The following is a 26655-nucleotide window of genomic DNA, read 5'->3' on the forward strand; positions in this document are numbered from 1 at the left end:
CTGATGCTCTTAGTTGCATGCAAGTGAAGACAAAATGGAAAAGGGGAGCCCTGCTTCTTCCTGCTTCCCTCCCACTCCCTCACAGAAGAGAATAGCTACAGCATTGTAGCTGCAGCGACATGGGCTTCAGCAAGGTGAGCTGGTCCACAACAGGCTTAGACAGCTCACACTGAAGCCCATGCTGCCACATCTACCTTGCTATTTTCAGCCACGTTAGCAAGGGTATAGCTAGCTCAGATATGTCTACCGGAGCTGTGGTCACATCCCGTGACTTCAGAGTAAATCCATCCTGATTTCACTTCTCTGCTCTGTTCCTGAGGCAGTGCAGCTACACTCTACCTCTTATTCGGGGCACATGGGAAAGCTACAATTTAGCCCTAGACACTATCAGTTTTGTGGCTTCATCTAACATTTTTCAATGCTTTTGAAGCCAACCAAAGCAATAAATCGTTAGGGTTTTAAAAGAATTGTGCAGTTCCCTTGCTGGCATAAGCTCAGTTTGCCTCGCTTTCATCAGTCACAATCTGTTTTGGCTCTTCAGACAAAACGTTACACTTTGAGAAATCCCTTTAGAATGATAGTGGAAGAGCGGGTTCTGGGATGTGGGGACCGTTCTGTTTCAGATCCTTCCCTTTATGAATTCTAGTTCAGGGAATTAGATGCACTTTTGAGATCGCGAAGGTGGAAGACACTGCTCTGAATGCTTCTCTAGACACTTAATTTCTTCACCTTGGAGGAACCAATTAACAAATCCAGAAACTGTGATTTCCTCCCAGAAGGTTATATGAGTGAAATGGGGAATGGTAAAAATTAAGGGACACTATCCTAGAATGTAAATGTGATTCTTCTCTCTTGTGCCGTTGTAACTACATAGACTTATTTCCCTTTTTTTGTTACTGAGGTTAATTAATTCTAGAGGGTTTACTTAGATATTGTTTTTTATTTTTGTCTAAGACTAATCTGTATGGCCGCCTCCATTTCATAGCAGGTAGAATAAGAAGGAAGACAGGAGGACAATGGTGGACAGTAGGATGACTGGAGGCCAGAGGTGGGGAGAGGCGAGATTGTTTGAGACGCTGAAAACAGGCCAACTAGATCTCTCTGGGAAGTGAGGCTAGGGACAAGGAGCTGGGGGTGGGGGCAACATTTTAAGTGATTCAGAAAGGATAATGAGAGTGGAGGCGGGGAGGGAGGGAGGGAGAGAGGGAGACTAGGTCTGAAATAATGCTAGGAGCTAGGAGCTGGGTGAGGATAATGGGACAGAGACAAGAGGACATGTGTAGGAAAGAGACAGGTTGGGAACAGGGATATATTGGAGGGGTGGGATAGAAGGGGTCAGACTTTGAGAGAATGGTCAGATGTCTGTTAACCTAGCTGAAAGTTGTCTTGGAGAACTAGATTTTATCCCTGCCACAAAGTTCCTTTGTGATGCTGGACAAGTTACTTAAACCAAATTTTTCATCGTCGCTAATTGAGTTTCTCATTTTCTGGATGCACTGGGGTCTGCTGTGCACTCTCAGGTGCAACTGAAGTCAGTGGGAACTGTGCTTTGAACTTATGAAGTTCTATATAGTCTAGTGGTTTGAAAAATCAGGTTGTATGTGTCTCAAATCCAGTGCCTGAAATTAATAGCATTTTGGCATTATGGTAATGACTTTGTACCTCTATTTTCCGTTTGTAAACTGCATGTAATACCATCCCCCCACTTCACAGGGATGTTGTGAATATAAACTAATTGATTGTTTGTGAAACATTCTGATATCATAGTGCAACATAGAAAAGCTCATGGGGAAATTAATACTGTTGCAGGGTTGGAGTAGTATGCAGGAAATAAAGCATGAGGCCACACATTGAACAAGGAGGAGGGAAAAAACAAAATATTGAATAGCTGCTCATTAAGTAAGCACCATTCAATCTGTGAACTCCATGAGGCAGTGGTCCTGTGGGAAAAAGGTATCTAATTGTGTAATTAAAAACTGCATTAGAATTTGTATGGATGGGGGGACCAAATTAAGGTTGAACTGGCACACTTAATTTTGATTGTTCCTAACTTCTAAGTGCTTAATAGTGTTATTTTAATGTAAATTGTATGTGTGCAATATAAATATATGGACTATTCAGAGTTTTTTAAAGTTTGATTGCTGTTCGGCTGGCTCTTTCAGTCACAAGGACGCCTCGTGCTCTGTAATATGTTAATTACTGATTTAAGGCACTCTTAATGTGTTCACTGTAATATTTACTGGTATTCTAAATGCATGTCCATGAAGTTATTATAATATGCAAATGGCCTGGGAAGCTTTAAAAACAGTCTGAGTTCTCTTTAAAGCCACCCTGAGACGCACTTTCCATTTGGTTTTACAGTAGAGCTTCTCTAATTTTCTAATTTACTTAATTGAAAATACGGTAATAATCACAAATATACCATGTTTTTCATCCCATTCTCGTAACAGATTTAAAAGCAGATGACAGGGAGCGATCTTATTTCTGACATTGCTACTTTTACCAGTACTGTACTGCTATACTTTGAGCTCTAATTAAAACCAAATTACTCTTTGCAAAAGAAATGAACATTGCACTTTTCTGATGTGATATCTGTGATATTTTTGATTCTCTTACTCATTTAGTTACTAATTTGTAAAAAATCTCCCATTTTCTAATGTGAAGCTCTACTGCAGCATCTCTTATAACAAAAAAGTGAAGATGTATATAATTTCTTCTTAATATTTTAACATGGATTATTATTTGCCAGATAAGACACTGTAAGCCTGATATTTGATAATCACTCTACGCCTTATATTTGATAATCACAGTGGCCTAAACATAACCACAATGATCTAGATGTAACCAGCCATTTATAATTGTGAAGAACAATACAAGCATTTGGCAATTAATAACCTGTTTTGGCAACAGTAGGAAGTAGCAGCATGTGTGTGTCTGAATTATATAAATTCTCCCACATGTCAAACTTCAGAATTGGCGCATGAATGCAATAATTGGAATTAAACATATTGTTTATCATTATATTTCCACACATTGCTGTCAATGTATTGCAGCTTGTAAAGAAAAGACATTAAATATTTAATTTGCTGCAACTTGTTATTCTGTTGACAAAAAATATTCAGACACGAAATTCCAGAGGAAAGACACTTGACAGTGTGATGAATGTTGCCGAAGTTTAATCTTGGGATGATTATCTATAAGGAGTCATTCGGAATTGTGCTTCACATCTCAGAAAGTCTTAAACCTGTGACCAAATAAGTGGCAGAAGCATGTATCATATGCAGACCTTACTTCCACATAAACCAATCACAGACAGTTTGAAGGAATATTTGCATTTATTACAAATACGCAATTTCTTTACCCAGCTACACCTCTTTTAAAAAAGGTAGCTGGAATCTGAAAGTAAAATGCTTAGCAATGTCTAAGAAATACTTTTCTAGTCACTAAAGAGCCCGTGGCCCTACAAACATGATCAAGAATTTGCTTAATTTCCCCAGTTCTGCACCTGTTATCCCACTGGCTGGGAGATTTATCAAATTGTATCCAAGTTGTAGAAGTTAACTTGTCTACCCTGCTCATCACAGGTGTTATATGCATAGATGGTTTACAATGTGTCATATGTCACCTATCTTAGGGATTAATGTGCCATGGTATGCAGTCCTAAAGCAATCACCTACTGTAATTCAATTATTGCCTGCTGAATTTTCCAAAATATTTCTCAATACCATAGATCATTCACATAGCAGTAAGGGTACTGAATGATGGACAGTTGAGTTACATGAATTAAAACAAAATACTTTGTAAGCCCCAGAGCTTTTAAACTTATAAACAGATGCTAATCAAGACTAGGTTGCCATGGAGAGATGATGGACCAATGCCAGTATTTTACTCCGAGGATTTTCAGCATTCCTCTGATTAGCAGGATTAACCAAGTCTCAGCTGTGAGGCAGAAGGATTGACCATCCTGCTGTCAGTTTGATGTTTTACTGGTGCTTGTTTTTGTTTATTTTTTGAATCAAATAGTATCTCCAAAGTTTATTTCATCAGCTTTAAATCCTAACAGAGCTATCAGAATGCTCTGATCAGTTATCAGGTGACAGCTAGTATGCATGAGTTGCAGGAGTACAAGGTGGTTCCTGACTTAACAATGGAACCAATCTGATCAAGGTCCAGGCTAAGGTGTAAATAACTCTCAAAGACAAGCTTAATGGTTCAGTTGGGTAATCTGACTCTACGGAGGGATAATTTTTGATGCCGTGCCTTTTGACCTTTGTAATAGATGAGAGGGAATCAAGAATGTTACCATTGAGAACAGCGTTTTCTCAAGGTCCACGTCCAAGGGTACTCACAAAAACTTAACACAAAAAATAGTACCAGTTAAATGTGTAGGCTAATGCAGAAAGTGCTTTTAGCAATATGCTTCAATTTGAATGTTCTGAAATTACTGTTGGGTTAATCAAATCTCTATCATGAAATTTACCAGGGGCCCATGCTGTGATCTGCAAGGCTTTCAAGAAGCTTGATGTCTTAGCAGATCATCTTCTGACACTCCAGAACAAATGAAGGGAGCTCATGTCCTTGTTTTTCCATTGTGTTGAAGTTCTATTTTCCCTGAGTAGATACTGGGGAAAATGAGGACTTAACCTATACTCTGCAAATCTTGTGCTCCCACTTTTGGGGTGATGGGCATCAAAGTTTGTATTCTGGGTTTGACACATTTTGTGGTTTGTTTACTTTTCAGACTTCGCCTTCCACAGTGCACTTCTGCCTCAGCCTAGAAACGGAAGTTAAGACCCTTGTCTTTTCCCACCTGAATGCCAGCCAAGCTACTCCAGGGTACTCCTTTCCTGAGTGATTATTGAGGGTATGTAAGGATAACACAAACTGTACCTGATGAAAAAGAAAAGGGAGCTCTCTGTGTCAGAGGAGGTTTGTTTTGCCTTATGAAGGCATTAAATATTGCTTGGAAGTGTTTTAAATGGGATGGGGTTAAAATTGTTCTACTTTGTTAGCTGAGAGATTAGGAAATTAGTTTTGGGATTGAAGCACAAATAACTGGTCCAGTAAAGGTGTGTTCTAATTTAGGACATAGAATGTAGCAGTTGACATACCTCTGATAATTCACGCTTTTATCTGACTATGCTTACTCGGTATATACATATTGTCCAATATACTGAGCGGTAGCAGATCTCTATTCTAAAAATGGCTGCTTGTCTCCTTTCATGGCTGGACTGAAGGTTTGATCCTGGCTATAGGAGCTATCTGGAAAGGGAAAGACTATAATAGAAATTATGAACTAAAAACACAAGTTAAATCACTGAGTCCATTACCTTGCTAAGATTTCAATAAACTCTCTGATTGCAGTAAATTTTCCTAGTGCTTTGTCTAGCGTCCAGTAACTTTAATTGTCTTGGGTGATGAGGTTTCCATTGGAGGGGTCTATTCTAGATTGTACCCTGATATTCCACCTCAAATTCCTATTCCTTGATTGCCTTTCTTCATGAGTCAGGGTAGATCTTTCACCCATTAGAGCCAGTCAAGGTTTTGTCAGTGCTGTCAGTCAGAGCAGGAGCTGGTTCTTGGAGCTTTAAGGAAAGCACTGACTGATTCCTGGCCAAGTTGTCTTCTCTGTAAGGAAGCAGAAGGTTCTATGTGGAACTCTTTCTCACCCCTGCGGGTATTTGCACAGAGCCAGCTGTGGTCTGGACCCAACTCTAATCAGATCAATTGATTCCTTAATCATCTTTTTAATTACCATGCTAAAGTAGTTAGCCACTTTGTAAAGCACAGATGAATTGTCGTGCTGAAATTTTTGAGCTTACTCATGTGAGTAAACTACTTCTCAGGATGTATAAGGAGTTCATAACTCAGTCCACTGGTATTAATGGTTTCAGTGGATACCAATGGTACTGGAGTCTACTTGCCACAAATACCACAGATAGAAATGCACACATCTGCCTGTTGCACGTTTTATCTCCAGCTTTGTCCTCATAGCTAAAGTTAAATTGGAGCAAAGGGTTTCCAGATTTGTTTCAGAAGGAGAGTTAGAAACTCTGCTATACTTCTATAAGCTGGAAAGTCGATAACATGTTCCTCCTAGCCATTAATAAATCTATTTGCGAGGGAGAACCGTGAAAAACTACTTTTGGATTAGAGTAAGCTGTCAAAAATAAATAAAAACTGCAAATACACTGATACTAACACTCCAAAAGAGCCTTGATGTGGAAAGCTGATGAGAATCCTTTTCTATGTTCATGGTTGAGCAGTGGCTTAGGGGATAAACAATTACTGTAGAGTATACTGGTGTGGGAGTTTTGCATTGAATAAACAAAACACCAAGGCTGGAGTGAACCACAGTATATAGATAATTTATTGGGTAGAGAAGATGTAACTTGTAGTGAAAGTTAACTAAACAGTATCATATATAAGCATGCTTCAAGTATTCTGAGAAAGATAATTGCCTGTTTACCAAGTACTGGCTTCACAATATCATCTGACCCAAACCCAAACCCATTTCTTGGAAGATTTGTTGAGAAGTAGATTTCCCAGTATCTGTCAGCACAGATACTATCACTTTTAATATTCTGCTTTCACTTAGGGTTATTAGACTGCTAAATCTCTGTTTGTATTATTTCATTAGTGAATGACTGGAAATGCTGTAACATCTTGCAGGGTTCATTTCTAGGTGTCTCATTTCTTCAAGCAGCCTGATTGCTGTGTTGTGCTGTACAATATGTCTCTTCGGGAGGAGCATTGTTACACTTGATTAAAAAAAATTGAATGCAGTGTCCTAACCCAAAACATGTTTTGTTGCAGATTTGAGTGAAAATGAAAAACCACACACCTGTTACAATGGATACATACATTTCATGTGTTTGAATCCTTTGTTGAACTCAGTCTTGCAATACTGGCTTTTCATAGGATATTTATTGCAACCTGCAAACAAACTTAGCGGGCATTCTAATTCACTGTAGGCAGACACTTGAAAAACCACAAAACCTACCTCAGGAGAGTAGTCATTAAGGGGACTGACCCTGCATATTATTGAGCACCCTCTATTTTCATTGAATTCAGTACTCATTCTCGTGCAGGAACAAGACCTCATTGCCTAGCTGTGGAAGTGTGAATACATAACCATCATAAAGCAATGTTTAGTACAATAGCTTAATAAACCATTTGCTTCAGAACACGAGTATTCATCTTAAAGTTTTTAGCATTTTTTTATATTCACCAGACTGCTTTCTCATGGCATCTGTTACCCTTGTATTAACATTCACAATATAATTTGTTATCCTTAGTTGGAAGTTAAAAGTACACAAATATAAATAACACTCTTAAAATCACATTGAATAAATGATCTGTTCTTGGAAAAAATGTAATGGATTTTATATTTTAGTGTGTTTGATCTCTTTTAACCAGAGTTTTTCTTTAAAATTATCTCTGTTATACACACAATTTAAATAATTTATTTGTAACATTGTAATAGAGTTTGAAAGCGAGTTCATTATACATATTGTGTTAGAGGCATAAATATACTGACGTGCTGTAGGGGAGTGGAAATTGGAACTGAAAAGCATTCATTCTAGTATGAAAACAAGAGATAAGCAGATGTGAAAAATGCCAGAAATGTACATTAGCAGGGAGATTGACAGAATTGCTGGGCTCCTGGGCAAGGTGTGTGGGGGAGAGGGTTCTATGCTCCCAAAAGGGATAGGGCCTTGGGCAGAAGGAATGGGATTGGGCAGCCAGCCCTTAGGGCCACCCAAGTTCCGGTAGCGATTTAAAGGACCCGAGCTCTGGCTGCAGCCGCAGTATTAGAACCAAGTTCCAGCTGCTAATTAAATGTGCGTGTAGAGTGTTCTCCAGTCTATATTTCATGTTGTCCATTTTCAGGAGTTTTGGAAAGACTGATTTTCCTAGTTTACTTCCCTATACGTTTATTGACCCTGCAGCTGCTGAATGGTAATATTATGACACGAGAGAATCCATCACTCATAGCTCCTTCCTTTCAGTTCATTTGCATACTTGGGGAGTGTCATTATTGCCTGGCTCTCATGGCAATGGCTTCCTTTGGTAACTGATTTATCTGAGACTACCACAAGGTTATAAGGGGGTTACAAGAGAAGCTGAGATGAAATCTTACTGGTTGATAAACTCCTGCTGCGCTCCTGTAGATCTGCCCTGTGGTAAGTTACACTGTTCCTTCTCACATAGTAATTGTTATTTTCCAGAACTGTTATGGGAAAAAATATAAAACGATAGCTCCTATTCATGTGTATTGTTTTAGGTGCTTCTGACAAACTGGGGGGCTGTGGCTTTCTGAAAATGTACCCTTCTTTAAAAAAGCAGGAATTTTTAGATGAGTCCATACTCAGTTTTCTGTCAAACGATTTTTAATAATGAAAATAATTTAGAAGCTGCAGTAAAATTGAGGTTGCCGGGGGGGGACGGGGACATGCCAGGTTTCATCTTAGTTAAGTTTAGTGTAATTACTGTCTTCATATATTGATCAACATGGCACTGAGTGGTGAAATGTGGTACTTCACAAAGAGAATAGTGTTGTCTGTAGGACAGCTGCCTCTTTTGTTGCAGAAGTTGGAAGATTTGTAGTGAGTGAAACAGGACTGCAGGAAGAGAAGGAATGGCCTTGCGATTAGGATAGTTGAATGCTCTGCCCCAGAGTCTAGAATTCTATCCCTGCTTCTGTTACTGTGTCCCTTAGTGTTGCTGGACATTTTGCAGGTTGTCACTTCTGCACGTAATTAAGTGCTTAATCATAAATGAATGGTCACAAAGAAGCTGTATTAAGGTTGATTGGACAATGTTCATTCTGGCATTTCCTAACTTGAGAGTGCTTGACTTTGCAACCTTTTAATTCTTAACTTTGTATTGCCCAGGTTTTTTTAATTTTATAATTGAGCTTCTTGACGAGAGTAACCTTCAGTCAAATGAAGCTCTTTGTATTTTAATACCATCCACAGACATTTGTAATTTGAGGCATGATTTCAAGGAAGCCTCTAGCAAAACACCCATCCATACCCCAGTGAATCCAGTCATGCCAGCCTCATGCACCAAAAACTCCCATTAAAGCCAACAGAAATGAGCCAAACATTTAGGAACGAACCTATTAGGGCATGAAGTATGAAAACGTATCAACTGAGAAATAATTTCACAGATGTGAAAAATGCCAGGCAGCCTTTGCTTTTGCCTTTGCTCATATAAACATGTGTGCCCTCGACTGCCAGCCTGAGATGAGCAGGTATGCCAAATATATATCTTAAGCCTTATTTTCAAAGTGCAGCCTTTTAAAAGATCGTTTCCTGAACATTTCCCAGGTTGGCTTTTAATAAATGTAATATGTTTGATGCATCAACATAATCCATTCCTGATAACACTGCTTTTTCCTTCAAAATGACCTTATCCATGCCCATTTGAGTTAATAGTCACAAATCCACTATGCTTTGGGCTGTAGCACTGGAAATCTTCTAGACATGTTTGCATAATTTATGCTACTATGGACAGAAATTCTGGAGGGGTGGAGGGAAGGAATGATACCGACTCTTGACAGAAACATAATGAAATTAGACCCTTTATTGTGCGTAAGGGTTATTTATAAATATTATTTATACAACTTTATATCTTTATCTGAAAAGAAGGAAGAAGCTTGATAACCAATTAATCTTACTGCAAAAGTTTAACAATGATTGAGTTTCTGCTGAATCTTGAGTTGCAAGTCACTAGCAATCAGTATGTATATTAGCACAATTAGACCATCTATAGATCAGAAGCTATCCAATATGATATCTCTGCCCGCGCAAGATGAGGCTGACCTAGAAAAATGGAACAGTCAGAAACCATTACCTCAAAAGTAAAGGGGTAGATGTTGGCGGGGGGGATGTATTCTTACACTGTTAGTAGAAACTGAGAGGAAAGTGAAGACTTCTACATTTAGCTGGGAAAATCCCTACCTACAGAACTTAAGCTAAGAGAAGTAGTCATAGTCACATAAATTATTCTTTCATACTACGATTTTTCTGAAGTCCAAAGATTGAGTTTGGATTTCCCCCTCTGTCCCCACCCCCAACATAACCAAACCCTCTGCCCCCCTCCTGCATCCACACCTGCTCCCATATCTGGCACCCCAATCCTTTGCCCCAAACCACAATCCCCTTCTACCCTAGGTCAGAACACAAACTCCTGAACCCTCCCTTAGGTCACAAACAAAACCCCTTCATCCCAGACACTTGCCCTAGGTCACAACTGCCTCCTTCACCCAACTCTGTCCCAGATCTCACTCTCCTTCCTGTACCCCAGTCCCTTACCCCAAGCTCCCTTCTGCACCCAATCACCATCCCAGACCCTGCACCTCCTCCATTAATATCATGGAAGAGTGTGGCCCTGTCCAAAATCTTGGCATGGACCCCCATAAAAAATTATTGCCCACCCCTGTTTTAAATGCATCTGTTGGCCTTCATGGCAGTTAAATAGAAAATCATTATTCTCGTCTAATAGTTTTTCTGCTCTAAGTTTGTTCAAAGAAAGTTTATTCAACTTTTTCATTTATGTTCTTTTTTCTGTTTATAAATTAATTTTGTGGAAGCATTCTTGCTCAGACAGGCTCATGCTCTAGTCTTTCTCTGGGTACGTCTAGACTGCAGACTTTTTCAACTTTGCCATGTCCAAGGATCGTGTCTGCTCTTCCGAAATTTTTTTCAAAAGAGCAGACAAATTTTTTCAGCATCCCTGTAAACCTCCTTTTACAAGGAAGAAGGGATGTTCCGAAAAAAGTTTTTTTTCTGACATTTGGCCCAGTGAAGACAGGCCAAATGTTGGAAAAGCCTCTTCTGAAGCAGAAGCAGAAAAGAAGCGGTTTGCAATGTGCGTATTTTTTTCTGGAAGAACTGTGTAGTCTAGACACAACTTCTGTAACATGCTTGCTATCAACACTGGAGATGTAATATGGAGTCTTACATGGAAGATTTCTCTCATAAAAAGATACCTTCTTTATATGTCTTTAATTTATGTAAAAGAAAGCTTATCTCTAAGGACTTGATAAATAAGAAAAGGTTTAGAATTGATCTTAAAGAATGCTGCTAAGAAATATCAATTCTATCACAGAATACAGACAGATATGAATTCACATAGGTAGGTATTAAAATCAGTGTTGTTAATCTAATTATCTTCTAAGTTCTTTCATGCAAACAAAACTAAGGGTATATTTACACTACCCCCCTAGTTCAAACTAGGGGCGGTAATGTAGTCATACGGAGTTGCAAATGAAGCCCGGGATTTGAATTTCCCGGGCTTCATTTGCATAAAGCCGGCCGGCGCCATTTTTAAATGCCGGCTAGGTCGGATCCCGTGCCGCGCGGCTACACGAGGCACGGACTAGCTAGTTCGGATTAGGCTTCCTATCCGAACTAGCTGTACGCCTCATGGAACGAGGTGTACAGCTAGTTCGGATTAGGAAGCCTAATCCGAACTAGCTAGTCCCTGCCGCGTGTAGCCGCGCGGCACGGGGTCCGACCTAGCAGGCATTTAAAAATGGCGCCGGCTGGATTTATGCAAATGAAGCCCGGGAAATTCAAATCCCGAGCTTCATTTGCAACTCCGTATGACTACATTACCCCCCCTAGTTCGAACTAGGGGGGTAGTGTAGACATACCCTAAGGTTTTTAATGCTGGGAGCAAGTTAAAGAATATAAACAAAATTAGTAAGTATGCTTAAGTACTAAGCAGTTCTTTCATGTAAAATCTGCTTTCTTAGATTATCTATTCTGTGTTGTTTTTACAAAAAAGTTACAGTATCCTTGGTTTTCTTCCATTTGCCAAAATAAATGATTTAGCCTCCTTGGCTCATATACCATTGACTGTGTACACTACATTTGTTTATCTACGTTTGCCTTGCCACAAAACAACTATTAATCTCATAAGGAGATTGTCCCTTTTTTAAATCTTGTCCTAGACCAGCTGCATTTTCTGTAGATAAGAGCCAATGATGCACAGTACAAGTAAAATCTTGAACCTCGTTTATCATGTGCAATGTATGTGTTCATCAGTGGTGTCACCTCAATACACATAGGAGTGTGCAGTATTTCCTGGGAGTAGAAGACAAAAAGAACAAATACTGTGCTGTGAACTAGTACAAGACCTATGCGTTACTGAAATCCCATTTTAAACACACTTTTGCAGATTTAAGGGATGCGTAGGCCAGGTGCTGATTATATGCACAAGGGAGAGTTTCACCCATAGTATTCACCAGGTTTCAGAAGCAAAATAGATTGAGATCCAGCTAGTGCTGGGAGGGAGACCTCCAATGATGCTGTAAGAAATGGTTTGATCCTACAGCTGATGCAGTCAGTGGCCATGTTCGATGCCAGAGACCAGTATGATTCTGCATATGCAGCTTTGGGACTCCTATGTTAACCCAGGGCTCTGGCAATGTAAAGCAATTTAAAACTTGGACACTTCTCACATACATTAGAGAATTGGTCCAATTTTCCTGGCTCACTTAGAATTGGTTGATTACCTGATGCTGTCTAAATTTCCACTCTACTTCCCTTTGAATGTGGTATTCTTCATCTCTTGCCCTGAACTTTTGGGTCACTTTGCTAAGATGTGTTAAAGCACTGACTTTGAAATGGCAAGGAAAACAATAGGAAAATTAATTGTGCTTGTTTTCCCATTATGTTTTAAATCAATTGTAACTGTTAACTGTCATCCAAAAGAGTGACTGCAATTCAGCAATGAGTAAAGTGATCCATATATATAGATAGGTCCTTTTGTGAGACATGTTAAATCCTTTAAACATTTGAATGAAAAATGCTTATATTTAGCTATAGATTTGTGTCTGATCCTCATCCACTGCAGTCAGAGTGCTTTCTCTTCACTCCAATCAGCTCAAAATCAATCTATACAACTTCAGTATTAGTTATTATTAATTATGTTTTGTTTTATTTGTCATAAGTTTTGTGTTGGCACCGGATTCTGTGCTGTGTCTGGGACATAGTCCAATTATGGGGAGAGAGGGTGAAGTGGCTATAAGCCATCCCAATTTCAGGCAGTCTTGGGGTGGTTTAGCCAGCTCCCCAGAGATGTTATTGTCAGCAGCATTGTGTTGTGGCTTCAGCTCCTTCACACACCCAACACTTCCCTTCCTGTCTCTTCCCTGTTCCTGCAATATGGTTGATGATGGGGTTTGTAAAGGGATACTCAAAAGACAGACTGTGTCTGTCTTTGACACTTTCTTTGCTGGGAAATTCTCTTATGTCCAGATTGTGAGTTTTAGATCTCCTTGATGCTGCTCTTACTCTTTCACTTGGTTTTCCACGGCTGAAGCTGGGATGAGAAACTCAGTCTTTCAAACTTCCTATCAAATATTCTAGTAAATATGGTAAAGTACCATCCTCTAGATACAATACCTATTCCATAAGGATATTTCAACATTGACAGTTTCTGAAATTATATCTGTTGAGACTAGGTATGGCTGCTTGATAAGCTAAATGTGTGCCTGAACTGAACTATGACTTATTTTAGATTAACTGAAGAATATACACCAGGAAAGAGAGAAAATACTTATTTCTGGTGATCATTAACCTTTAAAAGGTTGCTTTATTGTCCTGTGCTAATTCTCTTATGCTACATCTACCTGCCCTCTCATGCGCAAAACAAATATGCAGGGCATCAGGTCAGTAGTTGCTTTTTGTGGCTGCTGCTTGAGGCTATCTGAGGCTCGTGCTTAAAGGGACCACCCTGGACAGCGGTTTCTTAGGTTTCCCTGCTTGCTTGCCTACCTCTCTGAGGGACAGCAAAACATTTTCTCTTCTTGCTCTGGTTGCCCTGCTTCAGGACACCACAGCACTTTCTGCTATGAAGCCACAGCTGCCTCCGGGCAGTCTTCAGCTCTTGCAGCTTCAATCATTCAGCAGTTTCTGCAGGCTGCCTCCCAGGCTCTGCAGGAACCCAACCCATAGCCCTTGTGGCAGACCCTTCTCGGGTATGTGGGGGAGCGGCTCCAGCAGCTGGAGGCTGCCAGTCCTGCCCTGGATGCCGTGCCCCGCTGCATCTGGTGAGACCACATCGTTCTGGAGCACTTGGGAGACCAACAATGGCTCCAGAACTTTAGAATGAAAAAGGGCTCCTTCCTTGAGCTCTGTGAGTGGCTCACCCCTGCCCTGAAGTGACAGGACTCACACATGAGGCCCACCATCCTGCTCCAGAAGCATGTCTCTATAGCCCTCTGGAAGCTCTCTATGCCGGATAGCTACCAATCCATGGGGAAGCAGTTTGGCATGAGGAGATTAATCGTCAATGTCCTGGTCATGCAGGTATGGAATTCTCAGGCTCTTGTCCCAGAAGGGAGGTGGAAGGTCAGAATGGGCTTCCCTAGAGAAAGAGGGGATGGGGGAGAGGGTGGTTTGTTCTGTCTCACCCTCACAAAGCCCTGCCAGGGGTGGGTGTGATTGCAGGGGGTTGCTTCTGGTGAGTGGGGAGTGAGGGGACCTAGAGAAGGGAACTTGCAGGCACCCTGGCACCCCTATGATTCTCAGTTTGTTTGTCTCCTTCTGCAGGTGGTCAGGGCCATCAACAGTATTCTGCTGTGCAGAGTCATCTGCCTGGCAGATGTGGACACCATCATCGAGGGATTTGATGCCGTGGGCTTCCCCAACTGTGAAGGGGCTATTGATGGGACCCACATCCCTATCTGTGCTTCAGACTACCGGACATCAAGCTATATCAACCGCAAGGAATACTTTCTGGTGGTCCTGCAGGTCATGATTGACCACTAGGACAAGTTCACGGACATATATGTCAGGTGGTCAGGGAAGGTGCACGATGCACATGTCTTCAGGAACTCGAGTGTGTTCCAGAAGCTGCATGCCGGAACTTTCTTCCCTGACCGCAACATGAGAGTTGGGGACATGAACATGCCCAACTGCCTGGTGGGGGATGCAGCCTCTCCCCTGCAGCCGTGGCTCATGAAGCCATAAACGGGCCACCTCAACCCCTTATGACAGGCATTTAATGCCAGACTGAGTAGGGCCCGCATGGTGGTTGAGGGTGTCTTCGGCAGCTTGAAGGAGCAGTTTAGATGCCTCCTCACCTGCCTGGACCTTGGAGAGCACAACATCCCACGTGTGGTGGCTGCTTGCTGTGCTCTGCACAACATGTGCAAACTGAAGGGGGAGGCCTTCCTGCCAGGGTGGGGGGTGGAGGCTGACCACTTAGGCAGGATCTATGAGCAGTCGTACACGGCTGCCATCCAGCAGGCCCATCAGGGAGCTGTGCACGTCCAGGAGACCCTGAGAGAGAGCTTCTCCTGGGGGACCAGTAACACTCTCGTTTGGTCTGCCCCAATGGAGGCTTCTACTTCACCCCTCACTGCTGTCCCTCCATTTACCCCTCACTTGCTCCCCTTCCCCCTTTCCTGCTGAAAAAATAAAGACATCTTTAAAAAAAAACCAACACTCTGTATTGTACATAACTCTGGGGTCAAAGAACCTGGGAGAGGGGAGGAGAGAGGGTGGAAGAAAGGGGGTGTTGAAAACCTTGGAGGAGGGAGCTGAAAGGGGAAGGAGAGGCTCAGGACTGGGAGAGGCGCCGGGTTTTGTGCTTCCCACCACCACCACAGGTGCAGGGGCTTCAGCGTCCACGGTGGGATGGGGAGGGTGTGGAGGGAGAAGCGGGAGAGGGAGAGGGAGTGGGAGGAAGAGCAACAGCAAGAGATGGAGCAGAGGCTGGAGCAGGAGGAGGCATCATGCTTTGCACAAGGGAGTGCACATCAGCACACAGGGAGCAGTCTTGCGCAAGCAGCTCCCACCAGCTCTCCCACCATAGCTCCTCCTGCACCCAGACGTGGATCATTTGCTGCAAGGCCCAGAGTGCCACCAGGTGCTGCCTCTGTTATTCGTCCCTGAGATGGGTGCGTCTGCAGAAGCCTTGGATCCGGGAGACTGTTCACCGCCCTCCTGTTGCAGCTGGTCCAGCTGTGCAGAACATAGAGATGGTCAGTCATTCCAGGGGACACAGTGCCTGAAGCCCAGCCCCCCGGTCTGTGAGCCAAGAGCGATAGTTCTCAGCTCTGTCGCAGGCAATGTGCTTGGAGCCAGGCCATGCACGCTCTGGCTAGTGGGCCCAGATGTCCCCGGGAGTGGGGGCTGCCCCGCGACTGGGGGCATGCCCGTGTGTCGGACTGCTGAGTGTGTGTGTGTGTCCCCTTCCTTCTTCTTGAGGGTATCCCACTCCGGGGTCAGGAGCATGGCAGGCCCCTCCAGACACCCTGTGGCTAATAGCCCAAAGGACCTCTCTGGCAGCCTCCTGGGTTCATGTGCCCAGGAGTGGCACAGCACATGCTTCCATGTACACAGGTTGCTGTGTGTTCCATGGCCAGCAAGGGCCAAGCGTGGAGCTCCCAGCTCCCCTCGCCCAGCCATCCTCCCCCTCCCCCCGATATGAAGGGAAAGTGATGGCATTCACATGATGTACCTTCCCTGGCCTCAGACGATGCCTGGGACACATCCATAGAGAGGTTTTGGGACTCCTAGGCCAACTGCATGCTGAAGCTGGCCTTGTCCGGATCCTGGTGGTCCTCTTCCTCATTGCCGTCATCTCTTACCCCCAAGAGGATGATAACGGGCATCTCCAGCCTGGAGTCTATAACTAAAGGGGGGGGAGAAGAGACTGCCCCTCCCCCAGGATGCAGCCCAGGTCCTTGAATAAGGACAGCTTTGGGGATCTGGCCTGGATTGGGAGCTGCCCTCTTTGGTCCTGGCATAAGCTTGAGGGAGCTCTTTAATCTTCATCCACACCTGTTCTTGGGTGCAGATGTGGCCTTTAGATGCCAGGCTGTCTGCCACCCAGCCATAGACATCCGCGTTCCTGTGTTTGCTGTGGAGATCCTGGAGGTTGGTCTCGACCTCCCAAACCTTAATAAGGCCCAGGATCTCCGCACCAGACAAGAAAGGTGCGCATCTTTTGCAGCTTGATCCCAACCCCCACCCACCTTTGGAGTGGCCGTACAGCCAACAGTTTCCCCAGGGATGGAGCAGGCTCCGGTATTAGGAAAGTAGTATAAGGGTTGCCCTGAAGTTAGAGAGGTGGAGAGTGGCCTCGTGGATAGGGCATTCACCTGGGCACTGCATGGATCTGTCTGAATGCTCCCTTGGAGCAGTAGAGGGCTGGGTGGCAGCATCAGACTGGCTCATTTCAGGGCCTAAATGGAGTCAGGGGCAGCTGCAGAGTGGCTCAGGGTTGTCAGGCCTGCTGCGAGCCACAAACCCTGTCCGCAGAGTCTGCACCTTTAAAGGCTGGGGGGGAGTAGAGTTTTCCTGTGTGTGGACAAAGCGGCCAGCAGGGCACCCTGGGAAGGGCTGGAGCCCCTCTATTTTGAAATAGCCCTTATTCCCTGTCTACACAGCCCCTGTTCTGAAATATCTATTTTGGAATGGGCGCTATTCCCCATAGAATGAGGTTTACAGAACTTGAAATAAGCCAACCGCTATTTTAAAATTATTTTGAAATAGCAGTTTTGCTGTGTAGACACTTGCAAAATTATTTTGGACTAACGGCCATTATTCCAAAATAACTTTGCTGTGTAGACACACCGTTAGGATATGTCTACACTACAGTGCTATTTCAAAGGGTATGTCTACACTACCCCGCTAGTTCGAACTAGCGGGGTAATGTAGGCATACCGCAATTGCAAATGAAGCCCGGGATTTGAATTTCCCGGGCTTCATTTGCATAAGCGGGGCGCCGCCATTTTTAAATCCCTGCTCGTTCGAACCCCGTGCCGCGCGGCTACACACGGCACGAACTAGGTAGTTCAAACTAGGCTTCCTAGTTCGAACTACCTAGTTCGTGCCGCGTGTAGTCGCGCGGCATGGGGTTCGAACGAGCGGGGATTTAATAATGGCGGCGCCCTGCTTATGCAAATGAAGCCTGGGAAATTCAAATCCCGGGCTTCATTTGCAATTGCGGTATGCCTACATTACCCTCCTAGTTCGAACTAGCGGGGTAGTGTAGACATACCCAAATTAACTTAATTAGAAATAGTTAATTCGAATAAAGCTAATTTGAAATAACACATCTATACACAAAAACTATTTCAAAATAGCATTTTGCTATTTCAAAATAGCACGTCCACACTAAGTGGACCCTGAACCGAAGTTAAGGCTGTCCGGAACAAATGCTGGCAGGTCATGAGATTAGGACTTAGTGTGTGGGGCTGCTGCCTGAGGCTAACTGAGCTCCATGCTTAAAAGGACCCTACCCCCACCCCACACAGACAGTTCTCAGGATTCTCCGCTTGCTTGTCTACCTCAATGAGGGACAGCAAAGCAGTCCTGTCTTGGGGTATGTCTAGAGGCATGTAGATTAGGCTACCCGGCATAGGGAAACGAAGCGGCGATTTAAATAATCGCCGCTTCACTTAAATTTAAATGGCTATCGCGCTGTGCCGATCAGCTGTTTGTCGGCTCAGCACACTAGTCCGGACACTCCATGGTCGACATCAAAGGCATTTGTCAACCTCCCCAGTATGCCTCGTGGGATGAGGTTTACCGGGGAGGTCGACAAATGCCATTGATGTCACGGAGCGTCCAGTCTAGCGCACTGAGCCAACAAATAGCTGATCAGCACAGCACGGCAGCCATTTAAATTTAAATGAAGTGGCGATTATTTAAATCGCTGTTTCATTTCCCTATGCCCGGTAAACAAATTTGTCGACGGAGCCATGTAGTGTAGACATATACTTGGAGTGCCCTGAGTGCCCGCACTTGGGACACCACAGCACTCAGCCACATGGAGCCAGAGCTGCCCCTGGGCACACAAGTGCGTCTCGTGGGGTCGTTGCCATCAGCCCGGCTGCACTTGCTGCAGGCTGCGATCTGGGAGGGTCTATCAGGAGGCTGTCAGGATCCAAGAGGCCCTGAGGGAGAGCATCCACCCCAAGGAGCCCTCAAAGCCTCCCTGGTCCTCCCCACCGGGGGCTCGTGCCCCATTCCTCCCTCACCTCCTTCCAGTTATTGCTCGCTAGCCCCCCTTCCTGAAGTCAAATAAAAGACACGTATGTTCAGAAATAGAAACTGGGTTTATTGAACAAAACTGGGGGGGGATGAACCTCTGGGGAGACTGGGAAAAGGAGGTGGAAGAGGGGAGGGGGAAACCTGGGAGGAGGGAGCTGGAAGGGGGAAGCAAGGGGAAGAAGAAGGAGGGGAAGCTCGGGGCTCAGGGTTATGGGTTTCGCCAGACCAACTTGACTTTCATGCTAACCTGCTCATGGGTTCTCATATTGCCTTTGGTGGCCTGGCTGGCAGCTATCCTGCCATAGACAGCCTCATTACTCCATCTAGTGTGGAGATAATGGACGTTGGGGGCATCCCCCTCAAACCTGAATAAGGTCCGTGATCTCCGCCCTGGACCAGGAAGACCCCCGCCTTCTCCAGCCCCTGTCAAGCTCCTGGGAGCTGGCAGACTGCTCCTGGGGAGCGGTGGAGGGCTGACTGCCAGTGGCTTGTTGGCTCATGTTTTGGGGTCACTGGGTCAGGGGCCCGGTGGCCACTGCTGGCTCTGGGCTGGTAGGCTTGGAGTTGGCACAGGCACTGTGGCCCAGGTCTACCCCTTTAATAGCTCCAGGGCTGGGGGAGAGGAGAGTAAGTTCTCCTGGTTGTGCCCAGAGTGGCCACCAGGGATCCCTGGGAAGGGCTGGTGGCCCCCTATTTCAAATTAAGTGTCTACACAGCACTTAATTTGAAATAGCTGTTTCGAATTTGGTGTGTCTCCTTGTAGAATGAGGTTTACCAAATTCGAAATAAGGGCTCCACTATTTGGAAATAGCAGTTTGCCTGTGTAGATGCTATTGAAGTTAATTCGAAATAACTGGTGTTATTTCGAACTAACTTTGTAGTGTAGACATACCTTTAGAGTATGTCTACACTGCCACCCTAGTTCGAACTAGGGTGGCTAATGTAGGCATTCGAAGTTGAAAATAAAGCCCAGGATTTAAATATCCCACAAAGAGTAACGGTAGTTCGAATTGCAGAGCCTAATTCGAACTACCTACTCCGTGCCATGTGTAGCCGCAGGCACGGAGTCTGCACGAAGGGGGATTTAAAAATGGCGGCGCCCAGCAAGATGCAAATGAAGCCCGGGATATTTAAATCCCGGGCTTCATTTGCAACTTCGAATGCCTACATTAGCCACCCTAGTTCGAACTAGGGTGGCAGTGTAGACATACCCTTAGAGGCTACGTCTAGACTGGCCCCTAATTCCAGAAAAGTCATGCAAAGCAGGTAAGTCAGAATAGGGAAATCCGCGGGGGATTTAAATATCCCCCGCGGGATTTAAATAAACATGTCCGCCGCTTTTTTTCCGGCTTGGGGAAAAGCCGGAAAAAAGCGTCTAGACTGGTGCGATCCTCCGGAATAAAGCCCTTTCAAGTAGGAATAAGAGATCCTCCGGAAAAGGGCTTTATTCCGGAGGATCGCGCCAGTCTAGACTCTTTTTTCCGGCTTTTCCCCAAGCCGGAAAAAAAGCGGCGGACATGTTTATTTAAATCCCGCGGGGGATATTTAAATCCCCCGCGGATTTCCCTATTCTGACTTACCTGCTTTGCATGACTTTTCCGGAATTAGGGGCCAGTCTAGACGTAGCCAGAGAGTTTAGGAAGAGAAGGCAGAAATGTCCCTTCATAATCAGACCAAAGCAATAGCCTTTAAACTAGCAACCAAAGAGGCAGCTCAGTGAGACTGCAAGTATTTTTTTTGAGCATCCTCTGACTTTTTAGGTCCTGTTTTCACCATAGCTTTTTCAGAAAGAGAAGGGGGAATGGGAAAGACATGGCCCATCTCAAAAGCTTTAATTTAGTTAGACTGAAGCCATTCTATGCCATTTAATGACTTCTCTTTTCAAAGCAATTACACTTTTTGGCCTACTTACCTTTTAAAGATGTGTCTCTTCTAGTTTCACAAGTTGGAAACCAGAGTTATGAATACATAAATTGCTTTAAGCGGTGCATAATTACCTGGTTTGAGACTGGTAAATACTTCCCTCATAAACTGAGTCTCAACTCTCATCCAAGAAAAGCAAATGCTAGTTTGCCTTGTGAAGTGTACAGAGATTCAACATTCTGGTTGAATTTAGATTACATTACTAGGGTTGCTGAAGCACTGTAAATTTTAAAATAAATAGGCAACAGCCAAGGCTTTCTTGCCTATGCCTCATAAAAAAAGAAATCACCTCCTATTACAGCCTTTAGCATATCTCAGGATATGAAAAGGACCATAATTTTCTATGGGTGTTCCCTATGGTAAGTATTGTTTATATTAGGAACGGTAGATTCCATTCTAGTATGTCTAGACAGCATAAATAGTGCTATAATTGTGCTTATTAAAATCATCAGCTGGCATTTTCATTGTCACATTGTCGACATATAAAACTTTCAGTCCATCTTCCTGTTACAAAATACCGTTTTCTTTAGAATCATAGAATACTAGGACTGGAAGGGACCTTGAGAGGTCATCGAGTCCAGTCCCCTGCCTTCATGGCAGGACCAAATACTGTCTAGACCATCCCTGATAGACATTTATCTAACCTATTCTTAAATATCTCCAGAGATAGGGATCCCACAACTTCCCTGGGCAATTTATTCCAGTGTTTGACTACCCTGACAGTTAGGAATTTTTTCCTAATGTCCAACCTAAACCTTGCTTGCTGCAGTTTAAGCCCATTGCTTCTTGTTCTATCCTTAGAGGCCAAGATGAACAAGTTTTCTCCCTCTTCCTTATAACATCCTTTTAGATACCTGAAAACTGCTATCATGTCCCCCTTCAATCTTCTCTTTTCTAAACTAAACAAACCCAATTCTTTCAGCCTTCCTTCATATGTCATGTTCTCTAGACCTTTAATCATTCTTGTTGCTCTTCACTGGACCCTCTCCAATTTCTCCACATCTTTCTTGAAATGCGGTGCCCAGAACTGGACACAATACTCCGAGGACTAACCAGCACAGAGTAGAGCGGAAGAATGATTTCTCGTGTCTTGCTTCACAACACACCTGTTAATGCATCCCAGAATCATGTTTGCTTTTTTTTTGCAACAGCATCACACTGATGACTCATATTCAGCTTGTGGTCCACTATAACCCCTAGATCCCTTTCTGCCGTACTCCTTCCTAGACAGTCGCTTCCCATTCTGTATGTGTGAAACTGATTGTTCCTTCCTAAGTGGAGCACTTTGCATTTGTCTTTATTAAACTTCATCCTGTTTACCTCAGACCATTTCTCCAATTTGACCAGATCATTTTGAATTATGACCCTATCCTCCAGAGCAGTCGCAACCCCTCCCAGCTTGGCATCATTTAACTTGTCTTACATCAAACTGTACACCCCTTCCCATCCCTTCCTACCTCTCTTCCTCCCTGATCCAATCTCAATGTCCCCCCAAGCACCACCCTCATAGTGAAATAGTTTTTCCTAGTGTCCAACCTAGACCTCTCCCACTGTAACTTGAGAATTTGGGAGGATATTCATGAGGCCTGCCAAAGGCATATTTCTAACAAAGGCATTGCCTGCCAAATTCCAATTCCCCTACTCCAAAGGATGGGGACAGAGAAGCTTTCAGATGAAAGAACTATGCAATTTTTAACATGGGCAAAACAATGCTTTTTTTCTCTAGACTGGGTCTTGCAAATGACTGAACCACTTTAGTGGCAACTTTTTTTTAAAGAAAACACCACATCATCAGCCTCAGTCTGACAACAAGCATGGATCTTTTCAGCCAAATGGTAGAAGTTTGGCAAAATTATGAATAACCGAAAATATGGTTTTATAATGAATGGGAAGTGTCACTCAGCCTCAAGAATAGGCAATATTATCATCCCTGCCTATAATATAACTTCATCCACTGTTGTGCCTTGCCACGATGTGTTCAGAATGCACCTTAATAACTGGAGAAAAGAAAGAGGCCAAATACTAGTAGCTCCTTCTGCCTGAGGGCTAGACTGTCACAGCCCTTACTCAACCTGTGCATGGGAGTGAAGGTGGATAAACCCCATCCTTCCCCTAAAGCAGGGGTCTCCAAACTACGGCCCAGGGGCCGGATGCGGCCCGCGAAGCCCTCTCATCCGGCCCGTGGAGACCTTTTTGGATTCAAAGGCAGAAGAAGTGAGATTGTTTCAAAACCCATTTGAAGCAGATGTGGCCAGTTGCCCAGATGAACTGCAGCTGGAAGTCATTGAGTTGCAAGCAAATGACCTCCTTAGGGACAAGTTCAAAATAGGACTGGTGGGTTTTTACCAGTTTTTGCCCAAGGAAGACTTTCCTAATGTCAAAACTTTTGCATCAAGGTACCTTTCAATCTTTGGAACAACATACCTGTGTGAACAAACATTTTCAAGAATGAAATACGTGAAGAACAATTTGAGAACAAACTTGTCCGATGATAATCTCAGGTCACTGTTGATGTTAGGGACAACAAATCTAAAGCCAGAAATGTCTGCTATTTTGGCATCCAGGAAACAATTTCACCATTCACACTAATACAGGTGTTCATGTGTAGTGTATGAATGTGTTATTAAATAATAACTGAATAAAATAATATTAAATAAATAATTAAAAACAACATCCATGTTTTGATTGTTTTTTATTTGGACCTCAAGTGTGTAGTCGGCCCCCGAACTGCTGTTTGATAGTTAATGCGGCCCTCGGGCTGAAAAGTTTGGAGACCCCTGCCCTAAAGTATTACCTCACTTGGCCCTGCTTAGACTTTACCTGGTGTATGGAGTAAAAGGCTTCTCATCCCACTGTGAGCAACTGGTCAGAGAGTCAGGGTGAGAGAGTTGGGGAACTAGGAATAGCTCTTATTCCATAGGCTATAATAACTAACCAATGTGCAGGGGGAGTGTAAACTGCTCTATGAAAAGAAGGGGATAATTAAATTCCCTTGTGCTCCTCCTCCATCTTCCCCAGCCCCAATCCCACATCAAAAGGGGAACAAGAAAGGATTTGACTCAATGACCATTCCTTCTCTTCTCTGCTCTTGAGGCAGTGGTGCTATGGATCTCCTCCTATTCAGGGCAACAAGTGATCCTATTACACCTTAGGGTACATCTACACAACAACGTTATTTTGGAATAACTAATGTTATTTCAAAATAACAAAGTGCTCATCTACCTATTTTGAAATAATATCAAGCTGGAGGACTTCTTACTCCGACTCCTGTAACCCTCATTTCATGAGGAGTAAGGGAAGCTGAGGGAAAAGTGTTCTTCCTTCAACTTCCTGCTGTGTAGACTGCACCAAAGCCAAATTAAGCTATTTCAACTTCAGCTATGCAATTGCTGTGGCTGAAGTTGCATCTCTTATTCGACATTTGCCCTGAAGTGTAGACATGCCTTAGAGAATAACAAAAATATATGTATAGTATCATGAGCTTTCATGGGTACAACCCACTTCTTCAGTTCTGGACAGGTGGGTTGTGTCCACAAGCTCATGAAACTATATAGATATAATTTGTTTGTCTCTAATGTGCTACAGAATCACTTATTTAAGTTGCAGACTAACATGGGTACCTACCCCTCTCAGATTTTTACTTAGGGCAGGCAGTAAAGTTACAGCCTAGGTCTGTGTGTGGTATGTGTATGTGTTGTTTTTGGTTTTTACTTTAGCAGCTGTAAAAAAGAGCAAAACCAAAATCTCAACATGGGACAAAAATATGGTAAATGGTGTTTATTGGCAAATTAGCTTATTTTGTATCAGTGTAAGAAAATTGCTAGATAAGATGTATCAAATTGCTCATAAAAAGCAACATGAACGCAGTAAAACCAAGGGAAAGAGAACACTAGTAAAGTGAAAGCCAGGAGTCAGCTGTAAATTGTTTACAGTCCTGCTCTGATTGCTCAGATGAGTTAATTTTTATGGCTTGCAGCCATGCAGCCTAGTCCTGCAGTCATGTCACATCTCAAAAGTTAAACAGTGCTTGGCCTGGTCAGCTCAGTGCTGAGGTCACTATGTTGCAGAAACTAGCGTCTTTGAGGAAGAGATGCATAATAGAGGTTTTTGTCCAGTTGATGTTCATTTAAAGTCCCATGACTCTCTTTACTAGAAGAGGAATGTTAGCACTGCTGTTGTGGCCAGATTCCAACAAGATTAATTACACTGTCTCCTTAAAGTCCCCCTCTGGTTTCAACTGGACACATTATTCTTCCCTTGTCCTAAACTGTTGCTGTTACGTTGTGGAGAAGTTGTTTCTCAAAGTATGTTCACTGCCTCTGTAAATTCTTTAGGTCCTTTTAGAAAGTAAAAGTTAAGATTACTAATAAATAATGACAATGATTAGTTGTCTCTAAGGTGCCACAGGACTACTAGTTTTAAAGTTACAGACTAACACAGATTTAATAAAGAATGAATGAAGTTTTCTTATTTTCTTTTCCTGGAAATCGCCATCATACATAGTTCAAATAATTAATCATTGTTTTGCTTTGGAAGTATTGTTACGAAATGAGTTAGAAAAGCCATTGAAGCATTTTTATTAGAAAACTGAACTCACTCCAACATTCAACTTGTGAGTTTCTACATATATGGTTCCCACTTTGCAGCACATAAAAAGAAATAGCAATTGATGATTGCGCAGGTAATATGGTTTAATCAGGAAGAACAAAATATGATTCATATAGGAAACATGTTGGTGTTAGGTAATTATGCTAACTTGAATCCTTCGTGAATTTAAACCATTTAATACATAAAAAGGAAAAAGGCCTTCTAATCTTCCTTTTGAATGAGCCATGAAATGGGATCCATGAACTGCCTGAAGTGTGAAGAGAGTTAGCATGGCTTAGTTCCTAGATCTTGCTAGGGTGATATTAGAAGATTTGCACTAGTTGCATGCTTGCGGGGGGGGGGGGGGGGGGAGAGGGGTGTCGTAATATTTTTCTATAAAATAACATAACGTGTACCTGAAAACATCTCCTACAGTCCAAATGAAAGCCTTCAAAGCTGAAGTCCTTATTGAAAGTGCTATTGAAACAAGCCTCTTTGCAAACGTGCTATGTACTTGGCTAGAAGAAACCATTCTTAAGTATAAGCCCAAAGCAGTCTGTTCACTGTGTTCAGTGTCTGTAAGTCATAGTTCTTTCTTCAGCAAAGACTCACAAATGCTCACTTAGGTTCAGAACTCATCTCTGCTCTAAAAGAGACTGCAGTAAAAACTTCTGAAGACATTATATGCCGTTTTTATTTCTCTGCAGAGAAATTCCCATTACTTTAGCAAACAAGAAGTTTAGAGGTGAGCTATAAAACTTTCATTAAATAAATACATTTTGTTTTAAGATCCTAAACCAGGGACGGAACAAATGTATATGGGCACAAGTTACAAGATGTCCAAACACCTACTTATTATCTCTTTTTGCTGTGGTGATCTCCTATTGCAGGCCTGGGCAAAATACAGGCCGCAGGTCGAACCCAGCCTGCCAAGTGACTGGATCTGGCCCCCAGAGGCATCGGATAACCTCCAGGCAGACTCCTCTGCTTGCCCCACAGCCCCACGCACTGTGCAGAAATGCAGCTGCCAGGCTACGTTTCTGTTTCAAAACTGGAGGGGAGGAGGGAAGCTTCAGGAGCTGCCCCCACCCCCAGCACAATCCCATTGGCTGGTTTCTGG

At 43.3% G+C, this 26655-nt stretch overlaps 1 protein-coding gene across 7 annotated transcripts in view; it reads left to right on the top strand.

Moving 5' to 3' along the window:
* Positions 1-26655, top strand: part of SULF2 (sulfatase 2) — a 311690-nt gene that overhangs the window by 98367 nt on the left and 186668 nt on the right. For 4 of the 7 annotated variants that reach the window (XM_089769700.1, XM_006132193.5, XM_075901574.2 and 1 more), the window contains one exon: positions 4742-4864. The exons of the other annotated variants lie outside the window; for them this stretch is intronic. The gene's annotated coding sequence lies outside the window, so the exon portion shown is untranslated. The remainder of the gene's footprint in view (positions 1-4741; positions 4865-26655) is intronic. 7 annotated transcript variants of the gene reach the window in all.

This window comes from Pelodiscus sinensis, chromosome 17 (genome assembly GCF_052426305.1).
Source record: "Pelodiscus sinensis isolate ZL-2025 chromosome 17, ASM5242630v1, whole genome shotgun sequence".
NCBI lineage: Eukaryota > Metazoa > Chordata > Testudines > Trionychidae > Pelodiscus > Pelodiscus sinensis.